This window comes from Triticum urartu, chromosome 7A (genome assembly GCF_056163025.1).
Source record: "Triticum urartu cultivar PI428250 chromosome 7A, HENAU_Tu73, whole genome shotgun sequence".
NCBI lineage: Eukaryota > Viridiplantae > Streptophyta > Magnoliopsida > Poales > Poaceae > Triticum > Triticum urartu.
Window position 1 is genome coordinate 91,919,405 of NC_141879.1, and position 14,430 is coordinate 91,933,834.

Here is a 14,430-nt window from a genome sequence, read left to right on the forward strand (position 1 = left end):
TGTATGCTTAGATTGTCATGACTTGCTCTGTAGTGAGTGCATCGAGCTCGTAAACATGCCTACTTGATATCTGTTTTCAGCATGCTCCAGTTTTCACTAAGTCTGAGAACTGATTATGTTTTTGCCATGTTCACATGATTGCAAATGTATTTTCTGATCCCTTTTGGCTCAAGGTCACTACGGGACTTTTGTTAAGCTCTTTGAGTAGCTCCATGCCATGCTTTACTTTGCCATGTTCAGGTCCTGTAGCATATTGTTTTCATGCTCCGAAGAGTGCTATCTGATCTGAAATTCCAGACAAGTGTTAATTTCACCAAGTCTGAAATCTGTTTGTCAAATGCATTTTTGCCATGCTTGTTTGAACCTGTTAGTGGATGAATTGGCCGTTGCTCAGTGCTAGACTTTTGTTAAGATTCTTGAATGCATCCCTGCCATGTACTTTTATGCCATGTTTGAGTGCTGTAGTATGTTCATCTTGTTGCATTTAGATGGCTACTTGCTGTAAATCGCAGAACGTGGCCATATTTGAATTGCTTGCCATTTCCAAGCCGTAACTCCGATTCCGACGTTCTTTATATCGTTTTCAAGCGATTTCATCTCATCTTTACAGTGGCACACTTGGATTTCCAAGTTGAGGCCAGGTTCATGCATTCCTTGTCACATCTTGCATATGCATCCCGCATCGCATCCCGCATAGCATACCATCCTTGCATCATATTGTTTGAGCTTTGCACGTGGTTGATTGTGTTCCGTTTGCTTGTTTGTCTTGTTTGGGTAGAGCCGGGAGACGAGTTCGCTAATGAGGAGCCCGTTGAGTTTGCTTTCGAGGATCCAGTCAACTCTGACAACTTTGCGGGCAAGATGATCATACCCTCGAAATCACTACTATCTTTGCTTTGCTAGATGCTCGCTCTTTTGCTATGCCTATGCTACGATGCCTACCACTTTCTTATCATGCCTCCCAAATTGCCATGTCAAACTTCTAACCCACCATGTCCTAGCAAACCGTTGATTGGCTATGTTACCGCTTTGCTCAGCCCCTCTTATAGCGTTGCTAGTTGCAGGTGAAGATTGGAGACCGTTCCTTGTTGGAACATTTATTTACTTATTGGGATATCATTATATTGCCATGTTATCTTAATGCATCTATATACTTGGTAAAGGGTGGAAGGCTCGGCCTCTCGCCTAGTGTTTTGTTCCACTCTTGCCGCCTTAGTTTCCGTCATATCGGTGTTATGTTCCCGGATTTTTGCGTTCCTTACGCGGTTGGGTTATAATGGGAACCCCTTGATAGTTCGCCTTGATTAAAGCTTTTCCAGCAATGCCCAACCTTGGTTTTACCATTTGCCACCTAGCCTCTTTTTCCCTTGGGTTTCCGGAGCCCAAGGGTCATCTTGTTTAAAACCCCCCGGGCCAGTGCTCCTCTGAGTGTTGGTCCAACCTAGAGCCCCTTGCAGCGCCACCTCGGGGAAACTCGAGGGATGGTTTTAGTTGTACGGATTGCTTATCTGATTGTGCCCTGAGAACGAGATATGTGCAGCTCCTATCGGGATTTGTCGGCACATTCGGGCGGTGTTGCTGGATTTGTTTTAACCTGTCGAAGTGTCTTGAAGAACCGAGGTACCGAGTCTGATCGGAACGTCTCGGGAGGAGGTCTATTCCTTCGTTGACCGTGAGAGCTTTTTCATGGGCTAAGTTGGGACTCCCCTACAGGGATTTGAACTTTCGAAAGCCGTGCCCGCGGTTATGGGTAGATGGGAATTTGTTAATGTTCGGTTGTAGATGACTTGAACCTTAACTTAATTAAAATGAATCAACCGTGTGAGTTACCGTGATGGTCTCTTCTCGGCGGAGTCCGGGAAGTGAACACGGTGTTGGAGTAATGCTTGCGCAGGTTGTCCTCTAGTTTCTAGTTCGCGCTTTGCCTTCTCTTCTCGCTCTCTTTTGCGAACAGGATAGCCACCATACATGCTAGCCGCTTGCTGCAGCTCCACATATTTACCTTGCCTTACCTATTAAGCTTAAATAGTCTTGATCGCGAGGGTGCGAGATTGCCGAGTCCCTGTGGCTCACAGATTACTATTACACCAGATGCAGGGCCTGATGATTCTACTCCAGGTGACGCGCTTGAGCTCAAGTGGGAGTTCGACGAGGACTCTCAACGATACTATGTTTCTTTTCCTGATGATCAGTAGTGGTGCCCAGTTGGGGTGATCGGGACCGTGTCGCATGTTGGGTTATCTTTTATTTTGGCGCCGTAGTCGGGCCATGAGTGTTTGAATGTTGTAATGTTATTTATGTACCTTGATTGACGTGGCGAGTGTAAGCCAACTATGTTATCTCCCCTTTTATTATCTATATTACATGGGATGTTGTGAAGATTGCCTAACTTGCGACATATGCCTTCAATGCGATTATGTCTCTAAGTCGTGCCTCGACACGTGGGAGCTATAGTCGCATCGAGGGTGTTACATTGGGCCATAAGGGAAAGAGAGGGGGGCCGGCCTAGGGCAGGCAGCGTGCCCCCTCCCCTCTGGTCCGAATTGTACTAGGAGAGGGGGGGAGCGGCGCCCCCCTTTCCTTCTCTTTCTCTCCCTTCCTTTCCCCCTCGTAGTAGGAGTAGGAAAGAGGGGAATCCTACTCATACTAGGAGGAGGATTCCTCCTCCTGGCGCACCAACAAGGGTCGGCCGGCCTCCCCCTTGTTCCTTTATATACAGGGGCAGGGGGCACCTCTAGACACACAAGTTGATCACAAAGATCTCTCCCAGCCGTGTGCGGTGCCCCCCTCCACCATAATCCACCTCGGTCATACTATAGCGGTGCTTAGGCAAAGCCCTGCCACGGTAGCTTCATCAACATCGTCACCACGCCATTGTGCTGACGAAACTCTTCCCTGAGCTCTACTGGATCGTGAGTTCGCGGGACGTCACCGAGCTGAACATGTGCTGAATGCGGAGGTGCCGTACGTTCGGTACTGAGGATCGGTCGATTGTGATGACGCATGAATACATCAACCGTGTTGTCATAACGCTTCCGCTTAATGGTCTACGAGGGTACGTGGACGACACTCTCCCCTCTCGTTGCTATGCATCACCATGATCATGCGTGTGCGTAGGAATTTTTTTGAAATTACTACGTTCCCCAATAGTGGTATCAGAGTCTGGTTTTATGCGTAGATGTTATATGCACGAGTAGAACACAAGTGAGTTGTGGGCAATACAAGTCATACTGCTTACCAGCATGTCACACTTTGATTCAGCGGTATTGTTGGATGAAGCGGCCCGGACCGACATTACGTGTACGCTTACGCGAGACTGGTTCTACCGACGTGCTTTGCACACTGGTGGCTGACGGGTGTCAGTTTCTCCAACTTTAGTTGAACCGAGTGTGGCTACGCCTGGTCCTTGAGAAGGTTAAAACAACACTAACTTGACGAACTATCATTGTGGTTTTGATGCGTAGGTAAGAACGGTTCTTGCTCAGCCCGTAGCAGCCACGTAAAACTTGCAACAACAAAGTAGATGACGTCTAACTTGTTTTTGCAAGGCATGTTGTGATGTGATGAGATATAAATTGTTATATGAGACGATCATGTTTTGTTGAAGTTATCGGCAACTGGCAGAAGCCTTATGGTTATCTCTTTATTGCATAAGATGCAAGTACTTTCTTTACTTTATCGCTATGCGATAGCAGTAGTTGTAAAAGCAATAGCTGGTGAGATGACCATGTGACGACACGTTGATAAAAGATCAAGATGACGGAGATCATGGTGTCATGCCGGTAACAATGGAGATCATGACAGTACTTTGGAGAGATCAAAGGCACAAGATGATGATGGCCATATCATGTCACATATTTTTGATTGCATGTGATTTTTATCTTTTATACATCTTATTTTTCTTAGTTCGGGGATAGCTTTATAAGATGATCTCTCACTAAATTTCAAGATAAAAGTGTTCTCCCTGAGTATCCACCGTTGCCAAAGTTCGTCGTGCTGAGACACCACGTGATGATCGGGTGTGATAAGCTCTACGTTCATCTACAACGGGTGCAAGCCAGTTTTGCACACGTAGAATACTCAGGTTAAACTTGACGAGCCTAGCATATGCAGATATGGCCTCGGAACACTGGATACCGAAAGGTTGAGCGTGAATCATATAGTAGATATGATCAACATAATGATGTTCACCATTGAAAGCTACTCCATCTCACGCGATGATCGGACATGGTTTAGTTGATTTGGATCACGTGATCATTTAGATGACTAGAGGGATGTCTATCTAAGTGGGAGTTCTTAAGTAATATGATTAATTGAACTTTAATTTATCATGAACTTCCCGGTAGTATTAGCATATCTATGTTGTAGATCAATTGCTTGCGTTTAGCTCCGCTATTTTATTTTTGATATGTTCCTAGAGAAAAAAATAAGTTAAAAGATGTTAGTAGCAAAGATGCGGACTAGCTCCGTGATATAAGGATTATCCTCATTGCTGCACAGAAGTATTATGTCCTTGATGCACCACTAGGTGACACAACTATTGCAGGAGTAGATGCAGACGTTTTGAACGTTTTGACAAAAGCTCGGTATGATAACTACTTGATAGTTTAGTGCACCATGCTTTATGGCTTAGAACCGGGACTTCAAAAATGTTTTGAACACCACGGAGCATATAAGATGTTCCAAGAGTTTAATTGCTATTTCATACTCATGCCCGTGTCGAGAGGTATGAGACCTCTAACATTACTTTTTTTGGGGAACGTAGTAACTTCAAAAAAATTCGTACACACACGCAAGATCATGGTGATGCTTAGCAACGAGAGGGGAGAATGTTGTCCACGTACCCTCATAGACCAAAAGCGGAAGCGTTAGCACAACGCGGTTGATGTAGTCGTACATCTTCACGATCCGACCAATCAAGTACCGAATGCACGGCACCTTCGAGTTCAGCACACATTCAACCCGATGACGTCCCTCGAACTCCGATCCAGCCCAGTGTTGAGGGAGAGTTTCGTTAGCATGACGGCGTGGTGAAGATGATGATGTTCTACCGATGCAGGGCTTCGCCTAAGCACCGCTACAATATTATCGAGGTGGACTATGGTGGAGGGGGGCACCGCACACGGCTAAAAGATCAAATCAATTGTTGTGTCTTTGGGGTGCCCCCTGCCCCCGTATATAAAGGAGCAAGGGGGGAGGTGCGGCCGGCTAGGAGGAGGCGCGCCAGGAGGAGTCCTACTCCCACCGGGAGTAGGACTCCCTCCCTTCCTTGTTGGATTAGGAGAAGGGGGAAAGAGGAGGGAGAGAGGAAGGAAAGGGGGGGGGGGGGGCGCCGCCCCCCTCTCCTTGTCCTATTCGGACTAGAGGGGGAGGGGCGCGCGGCCCTGCCCTAGACGCCTCTCCTCTTATCCACTAAGGCCCACTATGGCCCATTAAGCTCCCCTCGGGGGGGGGGGGTGTTCCGGTAACCCCTCGGTACTCCGGTAAAATCCCGATTTCACCCGGAACATTTCCGATGCCCAAATATAGGCTTTCAATATATCAATCTTCATGTCTCGACCATTTCGAGACTCCTCGTCATGTCCGTGATCACATCCGGGACTTCGAACAACCTTCGGTACATCAAAACTCATAAACTCATAATATAACCGTCATCGAAACTTTAAGCGTGCGGACCCTATGGGTTCGAGAACTATGTAGACATGCCTGAGACACGTCTCCGGTCAATAACCAATAGCGGAACCTGGATGCTCATATTGGCTCCCACATATTCTACGAAGATTTTTATCGGTCAGACCGCATAACAACATACGTTGTTCCCTTTGACATCGGTATGTTACTTGCCCGAGATTCGATCGTCGGTATCTCAATACCTAGTTCAATTTCGTTACCGGAAAGTCTCTTTACTCGTTTCGTAATACATCATCCCGCAACTAACTCATTAGTTGCAATGCTTTAATTGATGTGAATTACCGAGTGGGCCCAGAGATACCTCTTCGACAAATCGGAGTGACATATCCTAATCTCGAAATACGCCAACCCAACAAATACCTTCAGAGACACCTGTAGAGCACCTTTATAATCACCCAGTTACGTTGTGACGTTTGGTAGCACACAAAGTGTTCCTCCGGTAAACGGGAGTTGCATAATCTCATAGTCATAGGAACATGTATAAGTCATGAAGAAAGCAATAGCAACATACTAAACGATCGAGTGCTAAGCTAACGGAATGGGTCAAGTCAATCACATCATTCTCCTAATGATGTGATCCCGTTAATGAAATGACAACTCATGTCTATGGCTAGGAAACATAACCATCTTTGATCAACGAGCTAGTCAAGTAGAGGCATACTAGTGACACTCTTTTTGTCTATGTATTCACACAAGTATTATGTTTCCGATTAATACAATTCTAGCATGAATAATAAACATTTATCATGATATAAGGAAATAAATAATAACTTTATTATTGCCTCTAGGGCATATTTCCTTCAACTTTGCCTACAAGATGGAGGAGAATAGCTCAATCGGCAAGCATGTGCTCAGATTGTCTGAGTACTACAATCACTTGAATCAAGTGGGAGTTAATCTTCTAGATAAGATAGTGATTGAGAGAGTTCTCTAGTCACTATCACCAAGTTGCTAGAACTTCGTGATGAACTATAATATGCAAGGGATAAAGGAAACGATTCCCAAGCTCTTCGTGATGCTGAAATCGACGAAGGTGGAAATCAAGAAAAGCATCAAGTGTTGATGGTTAACAAGACCACTAGTTTCAAGAAAAGGGAAAATGGAAGAAAGGGAACTTCAAGAAGAATGGCAAGCAAGTTGCTGCTCAAGTGAAGAAGCCCAAGTCTGGACCTAAGCCTGAGACTAAGTGCTTTTACTACAAAGGGACTAGTCACTAGAAGCGGAACTGCCCCAAGTATTTGGCGGATAAGAAGGATGGCAAAGTGAACAAAGGTATATTGGACATACATGTTATTGATGTGTACTTTACTAGTGTTTATAGCAACCCCTTGGTATTTGATACTAGTTCAGTTGCTAAGACTAGTAACTTGAAACGGGAGTTGCAGAATGAACAGAGACTAGTTAAGGGTGAAGTAACGATGTGTGTTGGAAGTAGTTCCAAGAATGATATGATCATCATCGCACACTCGTTATACATTCGGGATTAGTGTTGAACCTAAATAAGTGTTATTTGGTGTTTGTGTTGAGCATGAATATGATTTGATCATGTTTATTGCAATACAGTTATTCATTTAAGTTAGATAATAATTTTTATTCTCTTTACATGAATAAAACCTTCTATGGTTATACACCCAATGAAAATGGTTTGTTGAATATCGATCATAGTGATACACATATTCATAATATTGAAGCCAAAAGATGCAAAGTTAATAATGATAGTGCAACTTATTTGTAGCACTGCCGTTTAGGTCATATTGGTGTAAGGCGCATGAAGAAAATCCATGCTGATGGGCTTTTGGAATCACTTGATTATGAATCAGTTGATGCTTGCGAACCATGCCTCATGGGCAAAGTGAAGGAAATATGCCCTAGAGGCAATAATAAAGTTATTATTTATTTCCTTATTTCATGATGAATGTTTATTATTCATGCTAGAATTGTATTAACCGGAAACATAATACATGTGTGAATACATACACAACCAGAGTGTCACTAGTATGCCTCTACTTGACTAGCTCGTTAATCAAAGATGGTTATGTTTCCTAACCATGAACAAAGTGTTGTTATTTGATTAACGAGGTCACATCATTAGTTGAATGATCTGATTTGACATGACCATTCCATTAGCTTAGCACCCGATCGTTTAGTATGTTGCTATTGATTTCTTCATGACTTATACATGTTCCTATGACTATGAGATTATGCAACTCCCGTTTGCCGGAGGAACACTTTGGGTGCTACAAAACGTCACAACATAACTGGGTGATTATAAAGGAGCATTACAGGTGTCTCCAAAGGTAGATGTTGGGTTGGCGTATTTCGAGATTAGGATTTGTCACTCCGATTGTCGAAGAGGTATCTCTGGGCCCTCTCGGTAATGCACATCACATAAGCCTTGCAAGCATTACAACTAATATGTTAGTTGTGAGATGATGTATTACGGAACGAGTAAAGAGACTTTCCGGTAACGAGATTGAACTAGGTATTGGATACCGACGATCGAATCTCGGGCAAGTAACATACCGATGACAAAGGGAACAACGTATGTTGTTATGCGGTCTGACCGATAAAGATCTTCGTAGAATATGTAGGAGCCAATATGGGCATCCAGGTCCCGCTATTGGTTATTGACTGGAGACGTGTCTCGGTCATGTCTACATTGTTCTCGAACCGTAGGGTCCGCACGCTTAAAGTTACGATGACAGTTGTTATGAGTTTTATGCATTTTGATGTACCGAATGTTGTTCGGAGTCCGAGATGAGATCACGGACATGACGAGGAACTCCGGAATGGTCCGGAGATAAAGTTTGATATATATGATAATAGTGTTTGGTCACCGGAAGGGTTCCGGAAATCACCGGAAGGGGTTCCGGATGTTTCCCGAAATGTTTGGGTACGAGAACACTTTATTTGGGCCAAAGGGGAAAGCCCACAAGGTTTTTGGAAAGCGCAAAAGGAAGTTTTGCAGAGTCCAGGGGCCAGACGCCAGGGTCCCTGGCGTCTGGGTCCAGACGCCGGGATCCCTGGAGTCTGGCCCTGGAGTCCGAGAAGGACTCTTGCCTATCGGGTGAAACCGACTTTGTGGAGACTTTTACTCCAAGTTTCGACCGCAGGGCTCAAGATATAAAATAGATGGGCAGGGCTAGCACCAAAGACAGAAAAAGAAACACAAGTTGATCCTCGTGATCGTTCCTTAGCCGTGTGCGGTGCCCCCTGCCACCTTATTCCACCTCGATCATATCGTTGTAGTGCTTAGGCGAAGCCCTGCGTCGGTAGAACATCATCATCGTCATCACGCCGTCGTGCTGACGGAAGTCATCCCCGAAGCTTTGCTGGATCGGAGCCCGGGGAGCGCCATCGAGCTGTACGTGTGCTAAGAACTCGGAGGTGCCGGAGTAACGGTGCTTGGATCGGTCGGATCGGGAAGAAGACATACGACTACTTTCTCTACGTTGTGTCAGCGCTTCTGCAGTCGGTCTGCGTTGGGTACGTAGATCATACTCTCCCCTCTCGTTGCTATGCATCACCATGATCTTGCGTGTGCGTAGGAATTTTTTTGAAATTACTACGAAACCCAACAGTGGCATCCGAGCCTAGGTTATTTATGTTGATGTTATATGCACGAGTAGAACACAAGTGAGTTGTGGGCGATATAAGTCATACTGCCTACCAGCATGTCATACTTTGGTTTGGCGGCATTTTTGGACGAGACGACCCGGACCAACATTACGCGTACGCTTACGCGAGACCGGTTCCCCTGACGTGCTTTGCACATAGGTGGCTTGCGGGCGACTGTCTCTCCAACTTTAGTTGAACCAAGTATGGCTACGCCCGGTCCTTGCGAAGGTTAAAACGGAGTCTATTTGACAAACTATCGTTGTGGTTTTGATGCGTAGGTGAGATTGGTTCTTGCTTAAGCCCGTAGCAGCCACGTAAAACTTGCAACAACAAAGTAGAGGACGTCTAACTTGTTTTTGCAGGGCATGTTGTGATGTGATATGGTCAAGACATGATGCTGAATTTAATTGTATGAGATGATCATGTTTTGTAACCGAGTTATCGGCAACTGGCAGGAGCCTTATGGTTGTCGTTTTATTGTATGCAATGCAATCGCGATGTAATGCTTTACTTTTATCACTAAGCGGTAGCGATAGTCATAGTAGCACAAGCTTGGCGAGACGACAACGATGCTACGATGGAGATCAAGGTGTCACGCCGGTGATGATGGTGATCACGACGGTGCTTCGGAGATGGAGATCACAAGCACAAGATGATGATGGCCATATCATATCACTTATATTGATTGCATGTGATGTTTATCCTTTTATGCATCTTATCTTGCTTTGATTGACGGTAGCATTATAAGATGATCTCTCACTGAATTATCAAGAAGTGTTCTCCCTGAGTATGCACCGTTGCGAAAGTTCTTCGTGCTGAGACACCACGTGATGATCGGGTGTGATACGTTCTACGTTCAAATACAACGGGTGCAAAACAGTTGCACATGCGGAATACTCAGGTTATACTTGACGAGCCAAGCATATACAGATATGGCCTCGGAACATGGAGACCGAAAGGTCGAGCGTGAATCATATAGTAGATATGATCAACATAACGATGTTCACCATTGAAAACTACTCCATCTCACGTGATGATCGGTTATGGTTTAGTTGATTTGGATCACGTGATCACTTAGAAGATTAGAGGGATGTCTATCTAAGTGGGAGTTCTTAAGTAATATGATTAATTGAACTTAAATTTATCATGAACTTAGTCCTGGTAGTATTAGCATATCTATGTTGTAGATCAATAACTCGCGTTGTTGCTTTCATATGTTTATTTTGATATGTTCCTAGAGAAAATTGTGTTGAAAGATGTTAGTAGCAATGATGCGGATTGGATCCGTGATCTGAGGTTTATCCTCATTGTTGCATAGAAGAATTATGTCCTTGATGCACCGCTAGGTGACGGACCTATTGCAGGAGCAGATGCAGACGTTATGAACGTTTGTCTAGCTCAATATGATGACTACTTGATAGTTTAGTGCATCATGCTTAATGGCTTAGAATCGGGACTTCAAAGACGTTTTGAACGTCATGGAGCATATGAGATGTTCCAGGAGTTGAAGTTAATATTTCAAGCAAATACCCGAGTTGAGAGATATGAAGTCTCTAACAAGTTCTATAGCTAAAAGATGAAGGAGAATCGCTCAACTAGTGAGCATGTGCCCAGATTGTCTGGGTACTACAATCGCTTGAATCAAGTGGGAGTTAATCTTCCAGATAAGATAGTGATTGACAGAATTCTCTAGTCACCATCACCAAGTTAGTAGAACTTCGTGATGAACTATAATATGCAAGGGATAACGGAAACAACTCCCAAGCTCTTCGTGATGCTGAAATCAACGAAGGTAGAAATCAAGGAAAACATCAAGTGTTGATGGTTGACAAGATCACTAGTTTCAAGAAAAGGGCATAGGGAAGAAGGGGAACTTCAAGAAGAACGGCAAGCAAGTTGCTGCTCAAGTGAAGAAGCCCAAGTCTGGTCCTAAGCCTGAGACTAAGTGCTTCTACTGCAAAGGGACTGGTCACTGGAAGCGGAACTACCCCAAGTGATTGGCGGATAAGAAGGATGGCAAAGTGAACATAAGTATATTTGATATACATGTTATTGATGTGTACTTTACTAGTGTTTATAGCAAACCCTCAGTATTTGATACTAGTTCAGTTGCTAAGATTAGTAACTCGAAACGGGAGTTGCAGAATAAACAGAGACTAGTTAAGGGTGAAGTGACGATGTGTGTTGGAAGTGGTTCCAAGATTGATATGATCATCATCGCACACTCCCTATAATTTCGAGATTAGTGTTGAACCTAAATAAGTGTTATTTGGTGTTTGCGTTGAGCATGAATATGATTTGATCATGTTTATTGTAATACGGTTATTCATTTAAAGAGAATAAATTGTTGTTCTGTTTATATGAATAAAACCTTATATGGTTACACACCCAATGAAAATAGTTCGTTGGATCTCGATCGTAGTGATACACATAATCATAATATTGAAACCAAAAGATGCAAAGTTAATAATGATAGTGCAACTTATTTGTAGCACTGCCGTTTAGGTCATATTGGTGTAAAGCGCATGAAGAAACTCCATGCTGATGGGCTTTTGGAATCACTTGATTATGAATCAGTTGATGCTTGCGAACCATGCCTCATGGGCAAGATGACTAAGACTCTGTTCTTCGGAACAATGGAGCAAGCAACAAGATTTGTTGGATATCATACATATTGATGTATGTGGTCCGATGAATATTGAGGCTCGCGACAAGTATCATTATTTTCTGATCTTCACAGATGATTTGAGTAGATATGAGTATATCTACTTGATGAAACATAAGTCTGAAACATTTGAAAAGTTCAAAGAATTTCAGAGTGAAGTGAAAAATCATCGTAACAAGAAAATAAAGTTTCTACGATCTGATCGTAGAGAAGAGTATTTGAGTTACGAGTTTGGCCTTCAGTTAAAAACAATGTGAAATAGTTTCACTACTCATGCCACCTGGAACACCACAATGTATTGGTGTGTCCGAACAACCGTACTTTATTGAATATAGTGCAATCTATGATGTATCTTACTGATCTACCACTATCGTTTTGGGGTTATGCATTAGAGACGGCTGCATTCACGTTAAATAGGGCACCATCAAAATCCGTTGAGACGACGCCTTATGAAGTGTGGTTTGGCAAGAAACCAAAGTTGTCGTTTCTGAAAGTTTGGGGCTGCGATGCTTATGTGAAAAAGCTTCAACCTGATAAGCTCGAACCCAAATCGGAGAAATGTGTCTTCATAGGATACCCAAAAGTTACTGTTGGGTACACCTTCTATCACAGATCTGAAGGCAAGATTTTTTGCTAAATTTGGAAACTTTCTGGAGAAGGAGTTTCTCTTGAAAGAAGTGAGTGGGAGGAAAGTAGAAAACTTGATAAGGTAATTGTACCTTCTCCTTTATTGGAAAGTAGTTCATCACAGAAATTTGTTGCTGTGACTCCTACACCAATTAGTGACGAAGCTAATGATGATGATCATGAAACTTCAGATCAAGTTACTACCGAATCTCGTAGGCAAACCAGAGTGAGATCCGCACCAGAGTGGTATGGTAATCCTGTTCTGGAAGTCATGTTACTAGACCATGACGAACTTGCGAACTATGAGGAAGCGATGATGAGCCCAGATTCCGCAAAATGGTTTAAGGCCATGAAATCTGAGATATGATCCATGTATGAGAACAAAGTATGGACTTTGATGGATTTGCCCGATGATCGGCAAGCCATAGAAAATAAATGGATCTTCAAGAGGAAGACAGACGCTGATAGTAGTGTTACTATCTACAAAGCTAGAATTGTCGCAAAAAGGTTTTCGACAAGTTCAAGGTGTTGACTACGATGAGAGATTCTCACTCGTATCTATGCTTAAAGTCTGTCCGAATCATGTTAGCAATTGCCGCATTTTATGAAATATGGCAAATGGATAAACAAAACTGAATTCCTTAATGGATTTAATAAAGAAGAGTTGTATATGATGCAACTGGAAGGTTTTGTCAAATCCGAAAGGTGCTAACAAAATGTGCAAGCTCCAGCGATCCATCTATGGACTGGTGCAAGCATCTTGGAGTTGGAATATACGCTTTGATGAGTTGATCAAAGCATATAGTTTTATACAGACTTGCGGTGAAGCCTGTATTTACAAGAAAAGTGAGTGGGAGCACTACAACATTTCTGATAAGTATATGTGATTGACATATTGTTGATCGGAAATAATGTAGAATTATTCTGTAAAGCATAAATGAGTGTTTGAAAGGAATTTTTCAAAGAAAGACTTCGGTGAAGCTGCTTACATATTGAGCTTCAAGATCTATAGAGATAGATCAAGACGTTTGATAAGTTTTTTCAATGAGTACATACCTTGACAAGATTTTGAAGTAGTTCAAAATGGAGTGGTCAAAGAAAGAGTTCTTGCCTGTATTACAAGGTGTGAAGTTGAGTAAGACTCAAAGTCCGACCACGGCAGAAGATAGAAAGAGAATGAAAGTCATTCCCTATGCCTTGGCCATAGGTTCTATAAAGTATGTCATGCTGTATACCAGATCTATTGTATACCCTGCACTGATTTGGCAAGGGAGTACAATAGTGATCTAGGAGTAGATCACTGGACAGCGGTCAGAATTATCCTTAGTAAAATAAGGATATGTTTCTCGATTATGGACGTGACAAAAGGGTTCGTCGTAAACGGTTACGTCGATGCAAGTTTTTGACACTGATCCAGATGATTCTAAGTCTCAATCTGGATACATATTGAAAGTGGGAGCAATTAGCTAGAGTAGCTCCGTGCAGAGCATTGTAGACATAGAATTTTGCAAAATACATACGGATCTGAATTTAGCAGGCCCGTTGACTAAGATTCTCTCACAAGCAAAACATGATCACACCTTAGTACTCTTTGGGTGTTAATCACATAGCAATGTGAAATAGATTACCGAATCTAGTAGACCCTTTGGGTGTTGGTCACATGACGATGTGAACTATGGGTGTTAATCACATGATGATGTGAACTACCGATGTTAATCACATGGTGATGTGATCTAGATTATTGACTCTGGTGCAAGTGGGAGACTGAAGGAAATATTCCCTAGAGGCAATAATAAAGTTATTATTTATTTCCTTATTTCATGATGAAT